At 38.7% G+C, this 17,783-nt stretch overlaps 1 long non-coding RNA gene across 1 annotated transcript; it reads left to right on the forward strand.

Annotated features, from left to right (window-relative positions):
• Positions 1-359: 359 nt before the first annotated feature.
• On the forward strand, positions 360-16,969 carry LOC103660006. Its single transcript, XR_567658.2, has 3 exons — positions 360-1,704; positions 2,329-2,418; positions 16,916-16,969. It is a non-coding gene; the product is annotated as an uncharacterized LOC103660006 (long non-coding RNA).
• The last annotated feature ends 814 nt before the right edge of the window (positions 16,970-17,783 follow it).

Below are 17,783 nucleotides of genomic sequence, written 5' to 3' on the forward strand. Positions count from 1 at the left end.
GCCAAGGCATATTTTAAGCAACCTTTGTTTCTTTTGGGACCCAAGAAGAGCTTAGCTTCTCACCCTTGCCTTTGAGTTTTTTAACAGGAGGGAGAAAAATGAGAGATCCAATTATGTACATATATCTGGTCAACTCAAATTGATTTTATATAATGAAACAAGAAATTGGGGATGCCCAGGTGGCTCAATCGGTTGGGCATCTGCCTTTGGCACAGGTCATGATCCTGGAGTCCTAGGATCGAGTCCCTCCTCGGGCTCCCTGCTCAGTGGGGGGCCTGCTTCTCCCTCTATCTGCTGCTCTCCCTGCTTGTGCTCTCTCTCTCTCTGACAAATAAACAAGTAAAATCTTAAAAAAAAAAAAAAAAAAAGAAAGAAAGAAAGAAAGAAAGAAAGAAATTGAGTTTCCCCTTACAAGTTTATTCACCTGTGTTGTTACCCAAAGGAGCCTTACTTTAAGGACTAGGACATTCTCCCTGCTCTCTCAAATAGAAGTTGAGACTCCTTCATGGGCTCCCATTCCTTCCTCTCCTGTTACTTTAAGGTTATTGCAGGGGATGGAGATGGAAATGCTTCTCTAATATGTGGGCTCATTGTTGAGATTGATAGGTTTTACCCAAGTGGACTGATCAGTAATACGCCACCCTTATCTCAGGGACTGGGGACATTCTCCATTATTGCAAAACACCTCCCTGACAAGTTTTCAGTACTTGATTCTAAGAAAGGCATTTGGGTGACTGTAGTGTACATGCTGGAATTTGCTCTTTTTTTTTTTTTTTTTTTTTTTTTTTTTTTTGGCATTTCTCCTTTTCCTTCCGATCCCCTTTCCTACCCAGGGACCATTATGTTCTTCCTTTTTGGAAAGGAAACTCTTAAATTTCAACCTACGGTCATCCTTGGATTATTGGACCTTGCTCCTCATGTCCTAAATAATTTCTTTGATTTATTGATATTCCCATCTTCACACAGATGCTTCACTTGCTGTCCCTTCAGCGAACAAAGTCTGAGCGATGTATCTTTTACTATTCTCAAAGAATCAGTGATTTCAGCCATTTCTTTTTCTTAACTTTATATTTTGTTCCAGGGGCTTCTAAATCATGTGGAACTGAGAAATGATATTTGATATACACCGCTAGGATCCCATAGAACTGAACTGAAATGTACAATTCGGGGTTTCAAAAAGAAGGGGGAAATAACAGTCTTGAGTTGTTCTCTTAAATAATATTAAGATTAGAATTAATTTTAACAAACATGGTAGCTTTCAACGTCCAGTGGAAGAGGATCCATTGGGACACAATGTGACAGTGTTTCTGAAGAGAGTGGGCTGAAGACGGCTAGCGCTTTATGCACATCTTTCTTTATGGGGCTAGACTGACATGGCCGACAGGGTCTCCACAATTTCCGTAAGGACAAATCAGTACATTTTTTTTGGGGGGGGGAGTGTGGGAGGGTTGAGAGGCACCCTTGACAAGGGTGCAATCCACTAGTTAAAATGCTGTTATCTGGTCTTTCCCCATCTAGTCACAGCCACTAGACCTTTCTATAGTATTCCTGTCTTTGATTTTTGGTTAACACTTTCCCAGACAGATCTGCCAAAGGGGCATTGTCAGCCAGCCAGAGAAAGCCTGTGTCCCAATAAGGATGTCACCGGTGAGGGCTTGGCCACGGGGTTCTTCGGCCGCCCTGCTAACGTCATCACTCTCTGAGGTGAGGTGTGGATGGAGAACATATGATCCAACAGTCGCTGGAGGGCAGGTTTCTTCAACTGAAAGTCAGAGCTCTTTGTAACATCAGTTGGGATTTGGTTGGAAAGGAGCCTGTACCGTCCGTATGGTTCGTGCTCGCTCATCTCTGGATTGTTCTTGTGAGGAGTGTTCAAGGTTTCATGGCTTCGCTCCCTCCCTGCTTCGATACCAGCAATAGTGAAAAGTAGAGAGACATCACTGCGATGTAGTTTATAATGTCACATCCAAGGAGAAAAGGGGGAAAAAAAGGTGACCAAGCGGTATTTCTGGCTTGAGGATTTGGGGAATTACCAAATAGTTGAGCTTCTAGTAATTCAGGAGATGCAGCAAAAAGATTTCTGTTGTTAAGCAGGAGGCGAATGATCTAGCAAAAATGTACCATTTCCAGGCCAGGCAATTAATATCCTTTAAATCAACTAGGGAAGGAAGGGAGCCCAGTCAAGGTGTTGTAAAATTAAAAAAAATAATATATATATATGTATATATACACACATATATATGTATATATATTTAATGTGTGTGTGTGTTTTAAATTTCCTTTTGTATTAAAAATTATGTTAAAACTGAATTTCTTTCGTGTTTCCAGACAAAACCCGGGATAACCGAATGTCTTGGCCTTCCTGAGTAGAACTGTGGGCGTGATTGTCAAGTAACTGTTTAAAGATGCTTACAAGAGGTATTTATTTCAATCAGGACCTAAACTTGTATGAAAGCCCCTTTCTTTCCTTCCCTGCTTCCGCTGCCACAAGTGCTTCTACCCAGATGGGTATCAGAAAGTGGGATTCAGGTTCGGGCCCTGCTGAGCCAGGGGAATACTCGGTCTCCTCATTTAAAGCAACTGGATTTTTCGCTCTTCGAATGTAGGAAACCTAATTACACCCTGGTAAATTCTCTTCAGTCTACCAAACACAGAAAAAAACAGTGACAGAATCTAAAAGGCCAGAAAAGAGAAAAGAGTCCCTCAGACCTAATGAATCCAAACTAAACACCTCTCCACAGAAATGTCAAACATTTCTCTTAGCACAAAACAAGGCTTAAAGAATGCCCTGCTTTTGTCTCTGGCCTAATTCCTTAAGCAGAGAGGGGGATTTTCCTCTGGGAGTGTTATTTCACAAAGAACGAAACAGCAAATAAACAAAAGACTCTCAAAGAGAGAGAGAGTATAAATAAAATTCATGACTCTTTAAAGAGTTTACACTGAAAGAATGTGGGGGATTATTTACAATTAAAGCATAGCCTCTGGAATACAGTTATTATAGATATAAAACAAAGAATAAGAGTTCATTTCATTTTGTTCACAGGAAAGTGCACCTGACTACTCGGAGTTTGAAAAAAAAATCACAAAACTTCACTTTCTCAAGTTCTTTCTCTTATTTTTGTTGTACGCACGTGTAAAACTTCTTACGTGACGGACAGAGCGTTTCTCATTTATTTATACATTCCTTTTAAAAGCGGCAGGTGATACCTACTGCTATTTGATTAAAAAAAAACCCAAACAGGTCGAGAGACAAAGTTCCAAGAAAAAGTTTTGTTGTGGATGTGTTTACAAGGAATTATCCACATTTTCACACTTTGAAAATGAGCGCTTTCGGTGGCAAAAGCGTCTTCAGTTGAACAAAGGAAAAGTCGTAAGCCACTAAGAAAAAAGTTGGAATTAAGAGAAAAGTAAGAGAAAGAACAGATTTAGGACTATCTGGTTTCCTGGCAAATCATCCGATAACACAATGGGGTTGTTAATAACAGAAATGGGGGAAGGGGTAAGTTGAATACGAAACAAATGCAAGATTTTGGTATTAATGTAATAGGCAGACAGAAATAAATGGTTATTAAGATAAGAAGCAGAGGCTAGAGAAACCACTTGATTATAAATTATAGAGCAATTAGTCCCCTTTTCAAGTGAGTGTGTATGCGTGTGTGTGTGTGCGTGTGTGTGCGCGCGTGTGTATTAGGCATTTGAATTCTAGTTTTGGTGTGACTTAAAAAAAAAAAACGCAGATGATAATGTTAAAAGCCATGAAACGGGGACCCCTTGGACAAACGGCGTTTGAAGGTAGAGGTCTAGTAAAAGTATGGTCTTCTTAAAAGCTTCAGTCATGAGCCTGGGAGATGGGGTGAGGATTTAAGCCCTTGCAGAGTTTACAGCAAAGTTTAGATTGAGTCTTATCCTGACGTGCCTGTCTCAGTGAAATGTCTGAAACATTTGGCCCCACGAGATTAAAAGAACAGAGCTTATATTTAGCATCTGCTCCCCCCCTCCAACTCCAACTTTGCTACTAATAAAATTCAGCTCTATGGAAAAGAATTTGAATTCCAGCTGGGCAGTTTTCAAAATAAGATGAAAAGTTAAGCAGGCAATTGGTGTGTATTTAGGGCTCAAAACACCTTGCCCCCTAGAAGACTTGAAGGAGTTAATCCCTTCTCAAGATAATCCACTAAAGAGCATCCTTCATTATGATGTTAAAAGCAAGGATCAGTGCTGGGGAGTCTAACAATAGGACAGGGGGCTTTTCAGTCCCAACCACATTCTTCCTAGGTTAGAAACAGAAACTGCTGTGATTGCAGCAGAAAAAATAGAGCAGGACTTTTCTCTTATGTTAAATATTCAGATGGAAGGAAGGGGAGGGGCGGGGGGGGGAAACGTACCACATGAACTAAATTCCTCATTGGATAGTTTTTCTTGGAGAATTAATATTTCAGATTATTTTAAAAATTGTACTCTCATGAGAGGAAAACAAGTTTTTAACTCCACAGTTTGGGAGCACTTTGAGTTCCTGCAGAAGTGCATTTTTGATGAAATCATACTCAATTACATGCCCCCTCTCAGCTCACTACAGCCCCCCACCTTGATATGTTCAATGAACACAAAACTCACTCTAAACTTTTTACCAAAGATGCAAGCTGAAGTTATTTGGTCAAAATTTGATCCTGTGACGCATGATGTTTCCAACTTACGGCCAGATTTGATTTCTCAGAGTCTTAATCATTTTCCATAAGTGAGAAGACAAAGTATTTAGTGTTTGTAAGCAAATGAATCTTAAAAACCCGGTTTAAAAATCTCGTTTTCACTATATTTTAGTACATTTCATTGTGTTGATAATACAATTTACTGTTTGTTCTTGCTCTCAAAATATTGTGTAAGAAGGTAGTTTTAAAACTAAAAAGGATTCCTATAAAAATCTTCAATATAAGCGCATATCTTAGGTAACTCAGGACGGCAAAAGTTGGCTATCCCAGGCTATGGGAAATGTTTTTTTTTTTCTCCCCCTTTTGTAAAGTGTAAATACATTATTTTGTAAAGCATATTTGTTTTAAGGAATTCATCCTTACCAAAATTGAAAAAAGACAGGGAAAGTTTTTTTTTTTTTTTTAAGTGTGTTTGAAGTGGAATCAACCCGCAACTCATGAATGTGTGTTCGTGTGCTTCGCCTTCCATGATCTCTTTTGTGTTCCTATGGTGTTCCAGGCATCTGGGCTCTGAAGACCCTGAGCTCTGGTTGCAGCCCTCAAGGGGCCGAAGGTGGACAAGCACAGCTCTGGGGGTGTGTGACCGAGCATGCGCTGGAGTGGTAGTAATCATCAGAGCTAGAAGAAAAAGAGAGAAGGGTTGATGGGATTTGGACTTGGATGAGTTCAAAGAGCCATCTGGAAACACTGGGAAGACAAAGAATTTGAAAGGGAGAAAGTAGGAATGCTAAATAAATAGAAGCCCTTGAAATGTGGTCGAAGACCTGCTATTATATAGAGAAATATCAGGAGCTAGTATTTCAAACAGGATTTGATTAATATTTTATTTCCATGAGAAGCACCATGAAAAAGGAAGGACTTTCGAGGTCAGAATTGTGGCACTTATCAACCGTAGGACTTGCTTCTCTACTCTTATTTATATTCAATGAGAATACTTATGCCCGCACTATAGGCTAGCATGAAGATTCTCAGAGACGGACCATCAAAGCCTACTTTAATCATGATACACTGGTGCTAAAAACAAAACCAAAACCAAAACCAGAAACCTGGAGTTGGGCAGACTCTGTAGGTGTTCACTATGTGACTTGGGCAGGGCCCCTGCTCTTCCTAAGCCACAGTTTGTTCATCTGTGAAGTGAGAACGGTACTAACTCAAAGGGTCGCTAGGAAGATACAATAATATGGTCCATAAGGGACTCAGTGCGTGGCTTATAATAAGCTCTTAATTAAGTTCAGTCAAAGCTGCAAACACATATATTGCAGAATGTCAAACATAGAGAAAATGCATTTGAAAACTTAGATTCTGTCTTCCTTTGTAAATGTAGGCTTCCATATTTTCAAGTCATATGCAGAGGGTCAATTCAAGGAGTGCAAGTGTTACTAAGATTTTGCTCTTATAGCCAAAGTATTTTCCTTAGCCCATATCCCTGCAGCTGAATTTTATTAAAAAGATGTAAAAAGTAAATTAATTAATGTGAACTCTTCCCTTCATCATACATTGATTGAGCCGCCATTCATTATGAAAATGAAGCAGGATTTATATAGTTTACCTTTTACCTGTTGTTACCTCATTTAATCTTCCTGACGTTTATGTAGAATATTAGTCTCAGTTTTTATTTTAATAGATGAAGAAACAGATTAAAATGCACCCAAGAGCACCGAGCTGATGAGTAAGTGGCAAAGCCAGAATTGAAACCTCAAGGCTCCTAGTTTGGATATCTTCTCCATGGAACATGGAGACAGCATTGCAGTCTTCTTCCACTTGGTTCTCCCAAAGCCCGACATCCAGGAGGTTCTAGGAGATGCTGGTGGGCTTGGACCCTCTGCTTTCATTAGCTGCTTTGTGAATGGAGCCTCCTGGGTTCCACCATTGTTCTATGACTAATCCTACCCGTACTGTCCACACGGAAACTACACCTACTACCACTGTCTAGAGGAAGGCTACTCTCCTGATGGAACCGAGGGATTCTGCTAAGGATCTAAACATACTGTATGTGCACAGGCCCTAAGACAGAATGTTCTATAAGTGAATGACCTAGACTTTTGCCTTGAGAAGCAAGTGGGGTTGGATTGGAAGAAAGCCCTGACATTACTTAGGCAAACTATGTTCCTGGCAAGCAGGCCGAAGACTGAATCTGAGTATTTTTCACCTTCCTAGAGTACCATGCATCAGATAAGTGTTCAATACTACTAATTGAATTGAATTCATTTGACAAAATAAAAGAAAAAAAAGTATGGGTCAAGAAATGTTCTTAGGTTAAGAAGCGATCTTGAATTCACAGCTTAATCAATAATGATTTGCAGATTCATTATTTCCCAACTTTAAGTGGGTGCTGCTGTCTGCTTAGTTATTTTTAAACCTTTACTAGATACATAAATACTTTCCTCTTTAATGAGAATGAAGCTGGGCAGTCTGTGCCTTATCATGAAATTCCATTTTACTCACAAATGTTTTAGTTTAGACTTTTAAAAAGTCATTAATTTATTGCCTTTTTTCTTATCGTCTTAAAAAAAGGGAGGAGTATAAAGGAAAGAAGCTCTTATTGGCGAGAAGACAGAACACATTTCCATCAGTCGAGCCAATAATTCAAGCTGCTGATTATGGCAATTAAGGGCCAATCTGGAGAAAGGTGGACAGCCCTGGGCTACACAGGGATGGATTTTCAGCAGTGGGAACCCAAAATCTTTGGTGAAATGGGGAAAATATTGTGCAGATGTAAGTAAACTGGGACATTGACAGCCATCAGAAAATTGATCACCTAATGTCTTTTGTCATCAGCCCCTCTTCCTTATGACTGCATGTTTCTGTACGTGCATTTGACTTTAATTATTTTATTAAAAAAATTTTTTTTGATCATTGAAGTGTAGTTGATATATAATGTTATATTAGTTTCAGGTGTATGATGTAGCAATTTGATAGTTCTATACGTTGAGCAATGCTCGTTTTAAATGCATTCTTGAAAGAGATTAATAGAGATAGTTTTCAAATAAGTACTATTTATTAGCAATAATAGAACATTTATATCCCATAAGTACTCTTGCTCACATCTGTATTTTGAGGCAAACATCAAGTTGACATGCAGTAAAAGCCGTATTTTAATAGATTTTTTTTATTTTCGAAAAACAATAAATAAGGTGCTTAGTTTAAGTATGTACACACTGGCTGCCTACCAATTAAGATGTTTTAAATTCAATTAAATTTTAAATTATGAAAGCCACGAGGGGCAGCGCAAGGATTCTTTTTAACATCTAAGAAATTTAAATGTTTTTTGAAAATTACAGAAATATCCAAATCAATCACTTTTTAAAACTAAAAAAATAAATAATTAAAAACTGAGAGTTATTAAAGATGAACTTTTTTCCCCTGTCACTTCGCAGAGCTGAATTAAATATCTCCTATCATAGCCAGAGATAGCTTTTCTATGTAAATACACCTTACCAACATTTCTCAGATTATTTTAACATCTTCAATCTTAGACCCACAGTGAGAGGCAGAGTATAAAACGGTCCCCAGTAATCCTTGCCTGCTGGTATTCATGCTCTTGCATAATCCACCCCCCACCCCCTTGAGTGTGGGTCTGCGTCTTACTTCTAACCGATAAGGATAGAGCAAAGGTGAAGGAATATCATTTCTCTGATTATATTATGTAAGATGAGAACTTCTGTCTTCCAAGCCAACTCTCTTCCTTGCTGGCTTTGATGAAGCGAAGTGCCATGTTGGATAGATCTTTGTGGCAAAAAGCTGAGAACAGCCTTTGGCCAACAGCCAGGTAGGAACTAAATCTTTCATCCCAACAACCCAAAAGAAATTGAATGATGCTAACTGACGACCACATAAGTGATCTTCCCAACCGAACCTTCAGCTCCGGTGAAATATCAGGTACTATGAGATCAAGATGCCAACATCCTGAAAGAGAGAACTTAGCTGTGTCCAGATTCCTAAGCCACAGAAAAGAGATAGTAAATGTGTATTGTTGAAACTGCTAAATTTGTGGTCGTGGGTTATGCAACAAGAGGGGACTAATGCAGGCAGATACATACACATGAATGGACACTATTTGGTTTTTGAAATAATTGTGTAAGTTTCAAGTGTGCAGTGTATTAATTTGATATATATTGCAAAAATGATTACCACCATAGTATTAGCTAACACCTGTGCCACATCACATAATTAATATTTCTTTTTTGTGGTGAGAACATTTAAGATCTACCATCTTAGCAACTTTCAACTATATAAGACAGGATTCTTAACTATAATCACTATACTGTACTGTAGATCCCCAGAACTTACTTGTCTTATAGCTGGAAGTTTGTACTCTTTGGCCAACATCCCCATTTTCCTTCATCTGCAAGCCTTTGGCAATCATTCTAGTATGATTCTATGCATTTGGCTTTTTTTTTTAGATTCCACATATAAGCGAAACATACGGTATTTGTCTTTCTCTGTCTGACTTATTTCACTTAGCATAATCCCCACAAGAATCATTCATGTTGTTGCAAACAGCAGGATTTCTTTCTTGTCTCATGGCTAAACATTATTTAATTGTATGTATGTATCATCTTTTTTATCCATTCATCCATTGATGGACGCTTAGGTTGTTTCCATGTCTTGGCTATTTTGAATAATGTTGCAATGAACATGGGAGTACATCTCTTCAAGGTCCTGTGCTCATCTACTTTGAATATATACCCAAAAGTGGGATTGTTGGATCATACAGTGGTTCTATTTTTAATTTTTGGAAGAAACTCCATACTACTTTCCATAGTGGCTGTACCGAATTACATTCTCACCAACAGTGCACAAGGGTTCCCTTTTCTACAGATCCACTCCAGCACTTGTGATCTCTTGTCTTTTTAATGATGGCCATTGTGATAGATGTCAGGTGGTATCTCATTGTGGTTTTGGTTTGCATTTTCCTGATGATTAGTGATGTCAAGCACCTTGTCATGTACCTGTTAGCATCTAGATGCCTTCTTTGGAAAAAAAAATGTCTATCTAGTTCCTCTGTGCATTCTTAAATCAGATTGGTTTTTTTGTTGTCATTGAGTTATATGAGTTATTGATATACACCTTTTGAATATTAACCTGTAATCAGATATATGTTTGCAAATGTCTTCTCCTATTCCACAGGCTATCTTTTCATTGTATTGATGGTTTCCTTTAATATGCAGAAGTTTTTTAATTTGATGTAGTCTCACCAGTTTATTTTTGCTTTTATGGTCTTTGCTTTCTGGGTCAGGTCTTTCTTCCTTTTTTTTTTTTTTTAAAGATTTTTATTTATTTTAGAGAGACAGCACATAAGGGGAGGAGCAGAGGGAGAGAGAGAGAGAATCTTAAGGAGACTCCCCGGTGAGCACGGAGTCTGACTTAGGCCTTGATCTCACCACCCTGAGTTCATGACCAGAGTCAAAACCCAGAGTCAGCCGCTTGACCGACAGCACCACCCAGACACCCTGGTTTTTCTTTTTTCAGCAGAAAAATTTCTGGAAGAATGTTTATGATAATACTATTTTTTTCTTTGGATGGAGTAAAATCAGACAGACAATATTAAACTATCTGGGTTTTCTTTATTTTCTGCAAGGGATATGTCCTGAAATGAATGTTTCAAGGCTTGTATTAGGTTCATAGCTTGAGGTGAATTGAGACTGTTACCTATAGGACTTAAAATATATTCCAATCCAATTTCCAGGCCTATCCTCATTGTCTCAAGTATGGTTGTGTGAAACGCTTCTCACTGTGGTGTCTTTTATTTTTTTATAATGAATAAATTCAGTTCCATTTTTTTTCATTCAAGAAGAGGAAAAGACAGGAATATCAAACCATACTCTCTTACTGGCTCTTAGGGATCCACTTAAACTTTAATAAAGTTTAAATTTACTGATGACATCAAATGCTTTTGAGAGCTAATGAGCATTCTCTCCAATGCTATTCCTCCTTTATCATATAGCTATTTCAATTCTTCTATTATCTAAAACACATGTCTAACTCCTAGTATTTTTCTGGAAGTAAATTTTTAACTGTTAAATAATGGAAAGCCCAAATATGTATGATCCTTTTCTATAAATCGAACTATGTACAATGTGGTTACTCCCTGGATTCATTAAGACTTATTCTCAGCAAAGTTTGTGCCATCTTAATCACAGTGATCATCCAGAAGGTGACCAACAGTAGTTGAGCAAGTTGGCTACTGTACCGGGGATACATATAGCTTTAGAAACAGTGAAAATATGTGCATTCAACAAGCCACATAAATGTCGCTCTTCGGAAAGTACCAACTGGTAATCATTGCTTTTGGCGCTAAGGCACATTGATTTAAAAAGTCTGGGAAATGTGTCCGTACACATGAAAAAACTTCATGACTTTTCCTTTAATCTTCATTTTTACTTTGTTTTCTAGAAGAGTTCCATGTGACCTGTGCCGACATAAGGCATATTCAGAGCCCTTGGCTTTCTAGTTGGCAGAAACAAACATACACACTGCCAACACCATAGTACATTTACTTTTTTATGAAGTTGAAAGGCTCACAGGACTCGGACATGATTGGAAATTGCATCATAAAGTAACTATGAAAATATAGTTCACTTTATTCATAATCCATGTATCTCACAATCTCGCTGAAATGGCCTGTGTTTCTTAACTTGATCACGCCACCTTCCCTCTCTTGGGCACACTTGCCTCCAGCCTCTCTTATTTATTCCTTAGTGTCATGGCAGGGGTCTTTCCTAAGTGGGCTCAGACACTCCAGCAGAGGAATACTGTTGTGTTTCCCAAAAGAACAACTTGCATGAGACCCTTGGTCACCAGGGCAGCCTTGCCACAGGGCCATCTCACCAACAATTTCATGACACATTCCTGGCCGTGCACAGAATATTTTACCAAAGACAAGCAACCAGAACACGATGCCTGCACAATAAAGCCTCCCCCCCCCAGCTTCAGAAATGAGTGACAAGAATTTCATTAGTCAAGGAGATGTCTATTGAAGCAATGCAACAGTGATTTTATTGCCGCTAAGTGGGAAGCTTTATTGTGTATGTATGTGTTTGCTTTTAATCATTCCGTGGTACTCAGACGGGTGGTATAGAAATGTAAAGATAATGTTTGTGAAAGGTTCATGCTGTTGTTTAAAAACATAAAGGAATAAAACTTAATTAACAAAAAATAAGTTCTACTGTTGTGTAGCCTATCTTGGAAAGCTTGAGGATAATAGAAGAGATTTTCTTATTAATTATTAATACCAATCATTAGTTATTATATCCTTTAATCTGGAAAGGAAAACAAGAAACCTGACATTCATCCTGAACAGTTGCTTTTGTTCTCTCGAATTTTTATGGAAAAGGGACATCATGGATTTCGAAGGCTGTCTTGTCTTATATGAATAGGCCCTCTTACTGCATTTTTGGACATCCAAGTACCCTCTCGCCTTCAGAATCCCAGGGCACAGCCCAGGGAGCCTTGTCCTTGCAAGCACCAAGTGACCCATTGCTTCCCCTGCCCCAAATCCACAATACTTGTTAATCAACAACTTTTGAGGCATCTCATTTTATTCCAGTTATCTCTCGCAGTCTTAACAGTGTCTCTTTGGTACCCAGCATACGTATCATTTCAAGTTTCAGTTCTCAAGTCTGATAAAAGTAATAAACCCACACTGCCAGCGGTGGCACATTAAGCTGGTAAAATGGGTTTCATCTTAATTGGATATGAGCACTGTTATCGCTAATAACCCCAGGATACTTCTAATTGGACTCTCTCTCTCTCTCTCTTTTTATTTTTGAAACACTAATCGCATTGACCAGCCTAATTTCTTCATCCCCCCACTCTTCGAACCCAAATTTTGAAATGCAGTATAGAAATATTCTCATTTCAGGAGGTTATTTCAGTATTATTTCTTTGTATTAAGCCAAAAAAGGTGAATGCTTTTGTAAAAATAAATAAATAAATAAATGGTTCCTTTTTAAGTTTTCACAAAAAAAGAAATGGTAGGAAGACTCTGCTATTGGCATCGCAATGATGTCTTTAATGTCGTTCGGTTAGCTGCCAGCTTCACCTCAGGACACTAAATTCTCAATTTTGAGTCCTTTTTAAAAGATAATGGTTTCCTCTGTTGAATTATTTAATGTAATTTTAGCTCAAGTTATATATCAGGAAAAAACCACTATTTTAGAAGTTATCACATGCGCAAATATTAGATTTTTGTCTCATCTTGATTTTACAAATATTGGTGAATATATATGAACATTATAGGAATCTGGATGTCACGATTTTGGTTAAGAGAAAAAGGATGTGACAAGACTTCTTCCACAGGTAGCTATAGTTTGGCTGCTTGTAAGCACACACTGACATACACACAAAGGTAGGAACACTCGATTCCACTATTCCATGAGATCAACTTGAAACTAAATTTCAACACGCAAAATCAACCCAATATTTCTTTGTATGAGTCTTTTCAGAGTCGGTAGGCACATCCTTGGCACCAACAGAATAAGAAAATAAGAGTCTTAAGAGGGGTTAAAGGAATGAAAAACAACAAAAAATTTTGGATTTCACAAACCAGCAATTTTTTCTTCGATAAGTATAAAAATGGAACACTGCATATGTTTTAATTGTTGAAAAATGTCATGTGAGCCATCCACTGGCAGAAATAATTCATTTTTAATGGACATCATAATTTTTCTTGAACAATATATATTTTTATCGGCTGAGTGCGGGCCTTTATAATTATTATTACTATTCCATATAATTAAAAGCCTTTATGTAGATATCATTAAATAATTATAGATGTGCGAAAGAAATGCTTACCATTTTTTCCAATCCATAAAACGATGATCAGAAAAAGTATTCATTAATTTATATTTACATTTTTAGCAATTAAATTAGCAATACCTGAAGCACAGATGAACGTGGGTGAAAAGCTTTCATATAATCTTTTCTAATATCAAAGATATAGTGACATCACATATGCCTTTTATGTTGACTTGGAAAATTATGCATCATTGTGCCTCTGAAAGGCATTTGAACAGACAGTCGTGTGTTGTGTGTATGTGTGTGTGTGTGTGTAATATATGTGTATGTCTTATATGCGGGAGAGATGGTATATTATATACACATATATGAATGTGCATATATGTACATATATGAGACATATAAGGTGTATACAGAAGAAAGGATATACATATTGTATAAAACAAACATATATACATGCACACATATGCATATGGTGGTGATGATAATGATGATGATGATTTTATAGCTGGCAAACATTTTAGTTCCTCCGGGACTCATTCTTGTTTTTCTTCAGTTTAAAAGACCAAAATTACATAATTTCCTAATGAGATTTTGGAAAGAGTGAAGCATATCCAAACTCCAACATAAGAAAGGGCACTCCTCCACTTTTCTTGAAGGAAGATGGTAGAGAACAAACTCTCCTGCTCTATTTCTCCCTCTCATGGTGTGATCTCAGAGGGATTTGTTTATTCTCCATCCATCAGTCAACCAGAACTTCTGGAATGCCGGAGGTCTCTCTGGAAGACACTCTGCTGGTCTCTGTGGAAAACAGAGACTGATGGTGGATGTGTGACACATGCGCTCTCTCTCTTTTTATATATACGTTGAGAGAGAGAGTGAAAGCAGGGCAGAAGGGGCAGAGGGAGAGAGAGAATCTTAAGCAGACTCCATGCCCAGTGCAGAGCCCAATGCGGGGCTCGATCTCACGACCCTGAGATCAAGACCTGAGCTGAAACCAAGAGTCAGACGCTTAACCAATTGAGCCACCCAGGAGCCCTGACATGAGCTCTCTTCTTAATGAACGCATCATCTGGTTGTAGAAACATTATCCATACATTTAAAAAATATGATTGAAATGTAAGGTGGAGTATAAAGTTATATATGCATCATCAAAACTAGTCATAACTACAACTTTGACCAAAAACTTTATCAGGAAGGCAAAAGAAAGAGCTGCAATTGTATGTAGTCTTGCTTTGGGTATATGGTCTTATATGTGTTTTACATCCGTTACTCTAATGTGCGCATTAAACATAGACAAAAATTGCAATAAATAATGAGACAAAAATCAATATTCATAAGAGTTCTAATACTCTGTTGCTATTCACCCCGTGGGGCCATTTCCCAACTCTCAAGACAACTGATACAGACAATACATGATTTTTTGATGCTTGTTGTGGGTTAGGTCATTACGTTCCACTTCACTGGTGTGGTAGTCCATCCTGATGGAAGACAGAGGGTCACAAAAAGCATTTCCAAATTATCAGGGGTATATTCTATCTCCTACCATAACTGCAGGTTCTACCATTCCTTGCGCTATAATGACTTTCATTTTCACAGGACATTTCCATCACCTATACACCAAACAGTTCCTTCCCAAGGTATCAGACCTTACTTGTCCCACCTTTCTCCTTCCCAACATTCCAGTCCCTTGTCTTCAATTTCTGCTCTTTCCTTTCTAATCTCATCAAAGGTGCTAGATTCAGCCTCTTTCCTAATATCCCACTTTATGGTCTGAAAAAAGTCAAGTACCTTGCCCAAGCTCAAGCAGACTGTGAAAAGCAGGGTAAGAGCTTGTGTTGCCTCTACCATTGGTATTGTCTTTCGCTTAGAATCAATGTGATGATGATATGCAGAGTATTCATTCAACAGGCCACCTGTTCTGGGACCGGCATTGTACTGGGCCGTGAGGACACACTGGTTAATAAGATGGGCTAGGAGCCTATAGAATAGGAAACTCATATTCTAAAAGGGAAGGATGTGAAATAAATAAGCATGCAAAAAAGGAACAAGGAAATCTCTGACAGCTCTAAGAGTTCGGTAATTCAAAAGAAAAGAACCTTGAGTGGTAAGATAGATATTTGCTGGGAGGTGGGGTGTATTATTTACGTGACCGGGAAATTGTCTCTGAGGATGTGGTATTTCAGCTGAAACCTGGATTATATAAAAGAGCTGGTGTGAAAGCATGGGGACATTCCAAGCAGGTTGTAAGACTTTCAGGTAGAAGTAAACTTGTTGTGTCTAAAGAACACAGAAACGATTATGGTGGCTGGATCCTAGCGAAAAAGGAGGAGAATAGCATGAGATGAGGTAGGCACTGTGTAGGACCAGAAAAACTGGGATGAAGTTTGGATTTCATAGTAAATGCAGTAAGAAGTTGAGGGAGATTTTTAAAATGGGGAGTGACATGGTCTTACTTACATTGCTTAAAGATCACTCTGCCATGTGGAGAATGGATTCTAGAATTAAGGAAGTAGCGAAAGGGAGACCAGGTAGGAGGCAAACAAAGGGAGCGTGATGGACCAGGGTTATAGCAAGAGAGTCAGAAGAAGTGGTGATGGAAACAGAAGGATTCTTTGGTTGGGGAAAGAAAACAGTCAGGAATACTAGTCTGGGGCTAGAGTCATACACTAAGTATACCGAGTACGCTGTCACAGACTAAGAAGAGTGAGAATGGAAGTTTGAGGGGTGGGGAAACCATGAGATCTGATTTGGCCACAGTAAATTTAAGATATATATTTAAGATCTAAGTAAAAGTGACCAGTAGGCTGTTGGATTCGAGTCTGGAGCTCAGTGGAGAGGCAAGGTCTAGAGAGACCTTTGCGAGTCAAGAACCGATAGATGGTGTTTAAAACCAAGAAATGGAATGAGAGGGGCCCCTGGGTGGTTCAGTCAGTTAAGCATCTACCTTTGGCTCAGGTCATGATCCCAGGGTCCTGAGGTCAAGCCCCGCATTGGGCTCCCTGCTTAGCGGAGAGCCTGCTTCTCCTTCTCCTTGTGCCCCTCCCCCTGCTTGTGCTCTCTCTCTTTCTGTCAAATAAATAAATAAAATCTTAAGAGAGAGAGGGACGAATGGAATGAGACCATCAAACATGAGTGAAAATACACAGACAGAGAAGGGATGAGAGTCAGGGTTATTCCAGCCATTACAGATGAAACAGGGGAAGAGGGTCTAGAGGAGGGAGCTGACACAGAGTGGCCAGTATGGTATACCTCTGTGCTTTAAAAAAAAAAAGGCGCCCAGTGGCCCCCAAATTGTATTTGCTCAATCACACCAACATCTACGTGAGTGTATGCCCTGGGATAGCACTAAAGTAGATTTGGGGCTATAAAAATAATTCAGACTCAACCACCTATTGGGAAAGAAAGATGGAAACATAAATGTTTGCAGTACTGTTCAGTAGCTTGCTTTCTTTCCTTGTCCTCTTTAGACCTTAACACTGCAACATGACACCTGATATCTTAGCAAAGACAACTCCAGTGGGGGCATCGGTCTTCTGTCCTCTTTTCCAGACTTTATCACGATGAGAATGCAGACACCTAAAGACGTGTGGGGTGAGTTGATTGACCGTTTTTGAGACGCCATGAAGACACTTAATGCTCTTAGGGGGAGGAGGAAGGAAGCTGCAACAGATCGGCTGGGTGGTGGTAAGGCCATAGTGGGAGGGGAAGGGGCCCTGGGAAGAGGGGTCCAAGTTGAGCCCAAAGTGAGTTTTCTTCCCAGTTTCTAAGAGTTTATACCCCCTCCCTACCTCCTTGCCGTTGTGTCCCCTTATGTTCTGCTTTCCTCTATGGAATGTTAATTGAACTAAACATACCCCAACCATATATTGTGTTTATTACGCAGGTAACGTAGATTCTCCAGTAGTTTTTAACAAGACTCTGTATGTAAAACAGGGGTGAAAACTCAAAACGCCTCATCTGACCAGGCAAGTAAATAAATGATCATAGCTACCATTTATTGCACACCTACTGTGTGCTGGGAACATTTTGATGTTATTTACACATATTATTTCATCTAGTCTTTCCAAAAGCAGTGAGTGAAACAGCCTTGGGGAGTCAAACCCGAGACTGGAGGAGAAGCCACGCCTCCATCTACCATTTGCACGTGAGAAAGGGGGTCCTGATGGTACATTATCTATAATTTTAAAGACAGAATCTCTAGATTGAAAAAATATTGGATATATATGTATATATACACACATTATCCATATACGTATTATACATGTATTAGATATGCATATTATTTTATATATGCATGTTATTTTATATATACATATTTCATATGTATGCTTTCGT

This window comes from Ursus maritimus, unplaced genomic scaffold (assembly GCF_017311325.1).
Source record: "Ursus maritimus isolate PB19 unplaced genomic scaffold, ASM1731132v1 scaffold_27, whole genome shotgun sequence".
In the NCBI taxonomy this organism is placed as follows: Eukaryota; Metazoa; Chordata; class Mammalia; order Carnivora; family Ursidae; genus Ursus; species Ursus maritimus.